The 7878-nt window shown below is 48.8% G+C and overlaps 1 long non-coding RNA gene across 1 annotated transcript in view; it reads right to left on the bottom strand.

Moving 5' to 3' along the window:
* Positions 1-694: 694 nt before the first annotated feature.
* Positions 695-7878, bottom strand: part of LOC132883519 (uncharacterized) — a 32724-nt gene continuing 25540 nt past the window's right edge. Inside the window, exon 3 of the long non-coding RNA XR_009654351.1 lies at positions 695-858. This is a non-coding gene — a long non-coding RNA (uncharacterized LOC132883519). The remainder of the gene's footprint in view (positions 859-7878) is intronic.

Below are 7878 nucleotides of genomic sequence, written 5' to 3'. Positions count from 1 at the left end.
CTCACAGAGGAAATTAAAACTGCCTGCGAAGTCTCAAATACTCTCTGCATCTGATGTTTTCACTGTTTCTCTGTTCTTACTGACCAAAGCATCAAACTATTTATAATCTTCTCATCTGTACAACATCCAAATACCAATAATTATCCATTTCTATAAAAATTCTATCAAATACCAGCTTTAATACTGATGTCATAATGTACGCATCATTTGACCTGGACACTGTTGAATTAATTCACCTGATTCTTAGCTGATGAGACACAAATCTACAGAACTGAGGTGTGATTTTACCTTTAACAAGCATCAGGTACTACAATGTTTAACATTAATACTGACAACTCTTCAGTGGCCCCATCTTTATAACACACAACCTCCAAAATCATTCAACTAAAAGAAAGGAAATAACAGAACAGTGACATTTGTCATGGTTGTTGCAGAAGTTTGTGGTTGGTTCTCAGTGTTCTTCTCTCTGTCTCACGCACACAGTAAAAGGGAAGTGGTAATGGACGACCAGACAGCAAAAATCATCGACTTTACATTTGTTTTTCCCTGTGAAGTTCTGGAAGTACCTCTGAAGTGATTATTGTGCTCAAGTGTTAATGTGTTTATTGAGAACCAGTCGAGTCATTGAGTATTTTTTTTGTCTAGAACCTCATTACACTCGTTTTAAAACATCACATATAAAAATGACACATCATTCAGTCCATAAAGTTTTTTATTCAGTATTTGCAAGCATGATATTTCTGGTTATAAATACAGAGTGAAGTGAAATTGGCGTGTTACCCACATGTAATGTAACGTTTAGCTGAGGATGGACAAACATCAGGATCGAGACAGGAGTCCAGTCCAGTGTTGAACTTCCTACAACAGGATTGATACAATAATTACTGACAGTCAAATCAGAAAAAAATACCATACGTTTATTAAAAATACAAATTTAAAAAGTATATAATACACATCGTCACATGCTGTTTCACATAAAAACAGCAGCATGGTGGGTGGTGTCGTCGTTACCACGATTGCTTCACAGCAAGAAGGTTCCGGGTTTGAACCTCATGGCCGACAGGGGCCTTTCTGTGTGGAGTTTGCATGTTCTCCATGTATCTGTGTGGGTGTGCTCTGGTTTCCCCACAGTTCAAAGACATGCAGGTTAGGTAAAAATACCCAGCCACTAGGCTTGCGCAAGCTAGTGCATACTTTGTGCCGGTCCCAAGCCCAGAAAGATTGGGGCGAGCTGCATCTGGAAGGGCATCCAGTGTAAAAAATCTATTCCAAAGCAAAGGGGTTGAAAATCAACTGGGGCCTTGCCCTGTCACAAACTATGTGATCTATGTGACAAATTAAATTAAAAACAAAAATAAAACCAAAAAACCTTCTGTTTGCTCAGTGCATTATGAACAAGTTCAAACAATCTCAGTTATTGCTGATTGATTTGATAAAGGATTCTCACATTGTTTAAATGAACTATACAGGAAAACCTCAAACATGCTTATTTTAATCTTTTCATCTCTGTGGTATGTTTTATCTGGGTCAGAGCTCTTGTGGATTCTTTTTATTTCAAGGTCTTCAGTTGACAACAGTTTAGTCCAGGAAATACAGTCGGCAGGATAAAAACAGACATTTAGGTGACACTTCACTGGTGGTCTTATTATTTTTCTCATCAGTGTTTGATCTAACACACACACACACACACACACACACACACCATAAAGTCCTGGAATAATCAGAACTCTTCCCAGTTTTCCATTCAAACACAGGAAACTCAAAACCATCCATTCATAATGGAGATGTGTATATCCATTATCTGTAGCCGCTTATCCTGTACAGGGTCGCAGGCAAGCTGGAGCCTATCCCAGCTGACTATGGGCGAGAGGCGGGGTACACCCTGGACAAGTCACCAGGTCATTGCAGGGCTGACACAGAGACAAACAACCATTCACACTCACATTCACACCTACGGTCAATTTAGAGCCACCAATTAGCCTGAGCTGCATGCCTTTGGACTGTGGGGGAAACCCACGTAGACACGGGGAGAACATGCAAACTCCAAACAGAAAGGCCCTCGTCGGCTGCTGGGCTCGAACCCAGGACCTTCTTGCTGTGAAGCAACAGCGCTAACCACCACACCACCATGCCTAACCTCATAACCAGTGTACCGGTATTTTAAATGCAAATGATTTCTCACAACAAGATTTTGTTGAAAGATGCAAATTGGAGTTTGATGCACAGCCTGATGTCTAGCTATCAGTCACAGAAAGCCCTGAACACTTACCTTCTTAAATCCACATTTACAGAATCCCTTCATTCCAGTATAAGTTTATCTGGACTTATTCTCAGCATCTGAAAATATCCATTAATTACACCTTAAAGTGACAACCAAAAACATGTGAATTTGAATAAAATGGCAATGTTATTCCAGCTGTTGTGCAAAACTTAATGTGTCTTCCATTTTGGAGGAAAACCTTTCTGATACACAAAATTTCTTTTTATATTATTTTTTAAAAGTAATACATTTTAAGTGATTTCTTTAAAGAATATATGCAGAACCTTTATTTTTAAATAAATTTCTGAGTGGATAGTATCTCCATCCTCGACTCTTGTATGCTGCATAAATGGGAATTTAAAAATATATATTTTTGAAAGTTAAAAATCGACCGCAAAGTTGCCATTCGAGCTGTCCTGCTGAGCCAGCCAGCCCTGAGTGCGTGCCTTTGACAGCTATAGACCAGTCATATAAATAAAAATTTATGTTGAAAGTAAGTGTAGGACTTTGAGCGGGTGGGCGGAGCACAGAAGTACGGCAGGCCAGAGCTGAGTTTCAAAAAAACTCTTTATTTTCAGCCTTTTCACTCTTCCCAGTCACACAGACATGCGCGCACACATCAGTTGTCTGGTTGGGGAGAGAGCTCCCTTCCTCTGCTCTCTCTCTCGTTATATAGGGCACGGTCACTGGGGAAGACACACAAACACAGGTTAACTGACATCAGGTGCAGTGATTCTGCCACTTACCTTCCCTGACTCCGCCCTCCGGTCACAGACCGACGCTTGACCACGTCCCCGCTGCCACATACCCCCACCGCCCGACTCAGGCCAGGGAGCCGTCCGGCCTGCAGCCGACTCCCCCCCCCCCCCTTGACAGGAGAGGAAGTCCGCCACGACCATCTGTGCCCCCGGCCTGTGGATCACCTTGAAGTCAAAGGGCTGGAGTGCCAGATACCAACAGGTGATCCACACGTTAATAATAATAATAATAATAATAACAATAATAACAACAACAACAACAACTTAGTTTTGTATAGCGCCTTTCAAGGTACCCAAGGTTGCTTTACAGGAGGAAATGGGGGGGTCAGTTAGAGACCAAAGGCCTCAGTGAACATGTGTGTTTTAAGATGCTTTTTGAAAGACATCAGTGTGGGGGCATGGCATATGTGGAGTGGTAGACTGTTCCAGAGAGTGGGGGCAGCGACACAGAAGGCTCTGTCCCCTATGGTCCGCAGCCTGGTACGGGGGATGGAGAGCTGGTCCTTGGCAGAGGACTGCAGGGACCTAGACTGGGGGTGGCGAAGGTCAGAGAGGTACTGTGGGGCAAGTACATGGAGGGATTTGTAGGTGAGGAGCAGAATTTTGTATGAGATACGTGATTTGACTGGGAGCCAGTGAAGCTGTTTGAGTGCAGGGGTGATGTGTTGCCACAACTTAGTGCGGGTTAGGACTCTGGCAGCTGAGTTCTGAACATACTGTAGTCTGTCAGGGTGTTGGCATCCTTCATGCGGTGGAGCCACTGGAGGGATGCATGGTCTGAACAGACGGTGAAAGGGCGTCCCAGCAGGTAGTAGCGGAGGGCGAGGACGACCCACTTGATGGCTAGGCACTCTATCGTGCTGTAGCGCCCCTCACGTACCGACAGCTTTCTGCTGATGTACAGCACGGGGCGATCCTCCCCCTCCACCTCCTGGGACAGAACAGCCCCCCAGCCCACTGTCCGACGCGTCCGTCTGCAACATAAAGGGGAGAGAAAAGTCAGGGGAGTGTAACAGTGGCCCCCCACACAGTGCAGCCTTCACCTCAGAGAAAGCCCACTGGCATTGCTCCATCCACTGGACCGGATCTGGTGCCCCCTTTTTAGTGAGATCAGTCAGCGGGCTGGTGACGTCCAAATAATTAGGTATAAACCTACGATAGTAGCCAGCCAGCCCCAGGAACTGTCTCACCCCCTTTTTGGTCTTGGGCCTCGGGCAGGCCGCAATCGCTGCTGTCTTATTAATTTGGGGACGCACCTGCCCATTGCCCAAGTGGAAGCCCAGATACCGTACTTCCACCCACCCAATCGCACACTTCTTCAGGTTGGCCGTGAGACCCACTTGCCTCAGCAACTTGAGGACGGCCCTCAGGTTTTGCAGATGCTGCGGCCAGTCATTACTATAGATTATAATGTTGTCTAAGTATGCGGCTGCATAGGTGGCGTGGGGGCAGAGGACCCTGTCCATAAGCCACTGGAATGTAGCGGGCACCCCAAACAGCCCAGAAGGAAGTGTGACAAATTGGTGTAAGCCAAATGGTGTGGAATAGGCCATTTTTTCTTGGGAGAGTGGAGTCAAGGGGATCTGCCAATAACCCTTTGTCAAATCCAGTGTCGAATAAAAGCGAGCTGTGCCTAGTCGATCCAGCAACTCATCAATACGAGGCATTGGGTACGCATCAAATTTAGACACCGCATTGACTTTTCTATAGTCCACACAGAACTGGACTGACCCATCAGCCTTGGGAACCAAGACCACCGGGCTGCTCCAGTCACTGTGGGGCTGCTCCAGTCACTGTGGGGCTGCTCGATGATGCCCATGTTGAGCATGGCCTCGAGTTCTTCCTGAGCCACCTTTTTCTTGTGTTCGGGTAGCCTGTAAGGGTGGCTGCGCACTACCACCCCCGGGGGCGTCTCAATGTGGTGTTCTATGAGGCGGGTGTGGCCGGGCACATCCGAAAAGTCGGTCTGCAACTGGGCAACCTCTGTGAGTTGGGTCGGGGAGAGGTGGTCTCCACAGGGGACCGGAGAGGTAAGCGATGTCAATGTTCCCTTTTGAACCTCTGGCCCCAGCTCCGCCTTCTCCGGAACCAATGACACCAACACCACGGGGACCTCCTCGTTCCAGAGCTTGAGCAGATTGAGGTGGTAAATTTGTAGCACCCCAGCCCTGTCCGTTCGCCTCACTTCATAGTCAATGTCCCCGACTCACCATGTGACCTCAAAGGGTCCTTGCCACTTGGCAATCAATTTGGAGCTCAACGTGGGCAACAGTATGAGTACTTTATCTCCCAGTGCGAACTCCCTAAGGTGCGTACCCCTGTCATACAGGTGGATTTGCCGTTCTTGGGCCTGCTGCAAATTCTCCTGGGTTAGGTGTGTGAGTGTGTGGAGTTTTGCGTGCAGATCGATAACGTATTGAATTTCATTTTTGCTCGGTGAAGGTCCCTCCTCCCAATTTTCCCGCAGTACATCTAGGATGCCGCGTGGCTTACGCCCATATAATAATTCGAATGGGGAGAACCCTGTGGAGGCTTGTGGGACCTCTCGCACTGCGAATAACAGGGGTTTGAGCCATTTATCCCAATTGCGTGCGTCCTCGCGTACAACCTTTTTAATTATGTTCTTGAGGGTGCGACTGAACCGTTCGACTAAACCGTCCATTTGTGGGTGATAAATGCTGGTGCGGATCGGCTTAATTCCCAGTAACCCATACAGTTCACGCAGTGTGTGTGACATAAACGAAGTGCCTTGATCAGTCAGAATCTCTTTGGGGCTTCCGACTTGGGAGATGATGTGGAAGAGTGCTTCCGCAATACTACGTGCTGAGATACTGCGAAGAGGCACTGCTTCCGGGTATCGCGTTGCATAGTCCACCAGAACTAAAATAAAGCGATACCCTCGTGTTGACCGATCTAATGGCTGGATGAGATCCATCCCAATTCTTTCGAACGGGGTCTCGCAAAGGCGCTTTTGGAATGGCCGCTGGATTTACTAACTGGCATTTGCGGCATGCCGTACACCACCTACGGACATCGCCGCGAATCCCTGGCCAATAGAACTGGACCATTATCTTATCCTGCCCCAAGTGTCCAGCCATGGGATTAAAGTGAGCCACCTGGAATATCAATTCCCGGCGGCTCTTTGGGATCAAAAGTTGTGTGATCGGCTCCTTAGTCTGAGTGTCCTGCGTCACTCGGTATAATCTATCCTTCATAATGGAGAAATAGGGGAAGGACAGGGTAGCGTTTGGCCAGATTACTCTCACTTGGTCAAACGCATGCATCTCGCGACCACTCTAATGGGAAATCCACGAGGGATTCCCTGAGAGAGGGAGGAGGAGCCTGCTGCTCCTCACTCTGACGCGGAGAAGACATAGACGGCTCTGTGACAGCTGCTCCCGCCAATGCCACACCGGGACCTCCCCCTGCTGAACTACGGCAGGACCCACTCTTCACTAAATGAGTCATTAACTCCCGAAATCCTGGCCAATCAGTCCCCAAAATTATCGAGTGGGTAAGGCGAGGATTAACTGCCGCCTTTACACTAAATTTCTTCCCTCGAAATACAATGTGGACCGACACTAAAGGGTAGTTGTGAACATCCCCGTGCACATACAACACCTTCAGTAATTGTGCTCCCCCCAATGCCTCGTCTTGCACCAGGCTTTGGTGGATTGAGGTCTGATTACAGCCGGAGTCCACCAAAACCTGATATGTATCCCCTTGGACACTCACTGGTTTGCGATATGCTCTGGCCCGATCGAGGGTGGTCCCTGGTGCGTCGGGGATCTGGACCACCGCGCCCACCTCCATTGCCGAGCACTGATGCTGGAGATGCCCTGGCTCCCAGCAGCGCCAGCAAACCGGCCCGGGCTTTCTCTCTGCACCGGTGCTCTGGGGCTCACTCACCTGGGGGGGGACAGACACAGAAGCAGGAAATGGGAGGGCACTGCGGGTGCGGCGGGCCGGCTGGGGTGGAGCCAGCCCCCGCCTCCGCGGTGGGGGAACGGGGCGAGGACGAGACACAGAAGGGGAGGGGGGGAGAGAGAGAGAGGAGGAGACCTGCGATCGTCAGCCCTCAGCCACCGCCGTCAGGCATCCAGGAGTTGCTGGCCAAATGCAAATGGCCGGCCGACCTCCTCTAGGCGTAGAGCGCGGAAGCCCTGGCATTGTTGTTCAGGGGTGCGCCCCACACGCTGGAGGACAGCCTGGCGCAGGTCTGCATAGACCAGCCGGCTGTCGGCGGGGAGCTGTAGCGCAGCCAGCTGCGCCTCGCCCATTAGCAGGGGGAGGAGGCGTGCTGTGCGCTGTTCCACCGGCCAGCCCCAGTGATATGAAACAAGTTCAGTTACACAAATTGAAACGTAGCGATTTTCTATGCTATGGAAAGTCCGCACTATAATGACAGGCGTACTAACACCTTCTGCGCACTTCGGCAGCGCATTGACAATGCGCTGCCGAAGCGCGCAGAAGGTGTTAGTACGCCTGTCATTATAGTGCGGACTTTCCATAGCATAGAAAATCGCTACGTTTCAATTTGTGTAACTGAACTTGTTTCATATCACTGGTCATATAAACCTATGTAAACAGGAAAAACGCAGAAGAGTTTGGTCGCATCTAACTACAGTCCTAAAAAATACCATTGGCCATACTGAGCCTAGCTACATTGCTAACAGGAGTGACAGCGCATCTGACTGTGTCTGACTGACTGGGAGGTCGCGCAAAGCTCGGACAGGTACGGAGCAGGGTCCGTGTATCATCCGATCATTCAAGTATTCCATTATCATCCGATCATCTCAATTCAGATAAGAGCATATTTCATTATGGAAGTACGGTGGACTGTTCCTTTAAGACCCTTCC

This window comes from Neoarius graeffei, chromosome 3, assembly GCF_027579695.1.
Source record: "Neoarius graeffei isolate fNeoGra1 chromosome 3, fNeoGra1.pri, whole genome shotgun sequence".
Lineage (NCBI taxonomy): Eukaryota > Metazoa > Chordata > Actinopteri > Siluriformes > Ariidae > Neoarius > Neoarius graeffei.
The sequence above is the reverse complement of the archived record's forward strand: the minus strand, read 5'-3'. Positions and strand labels throughout refer to the sequence as shown.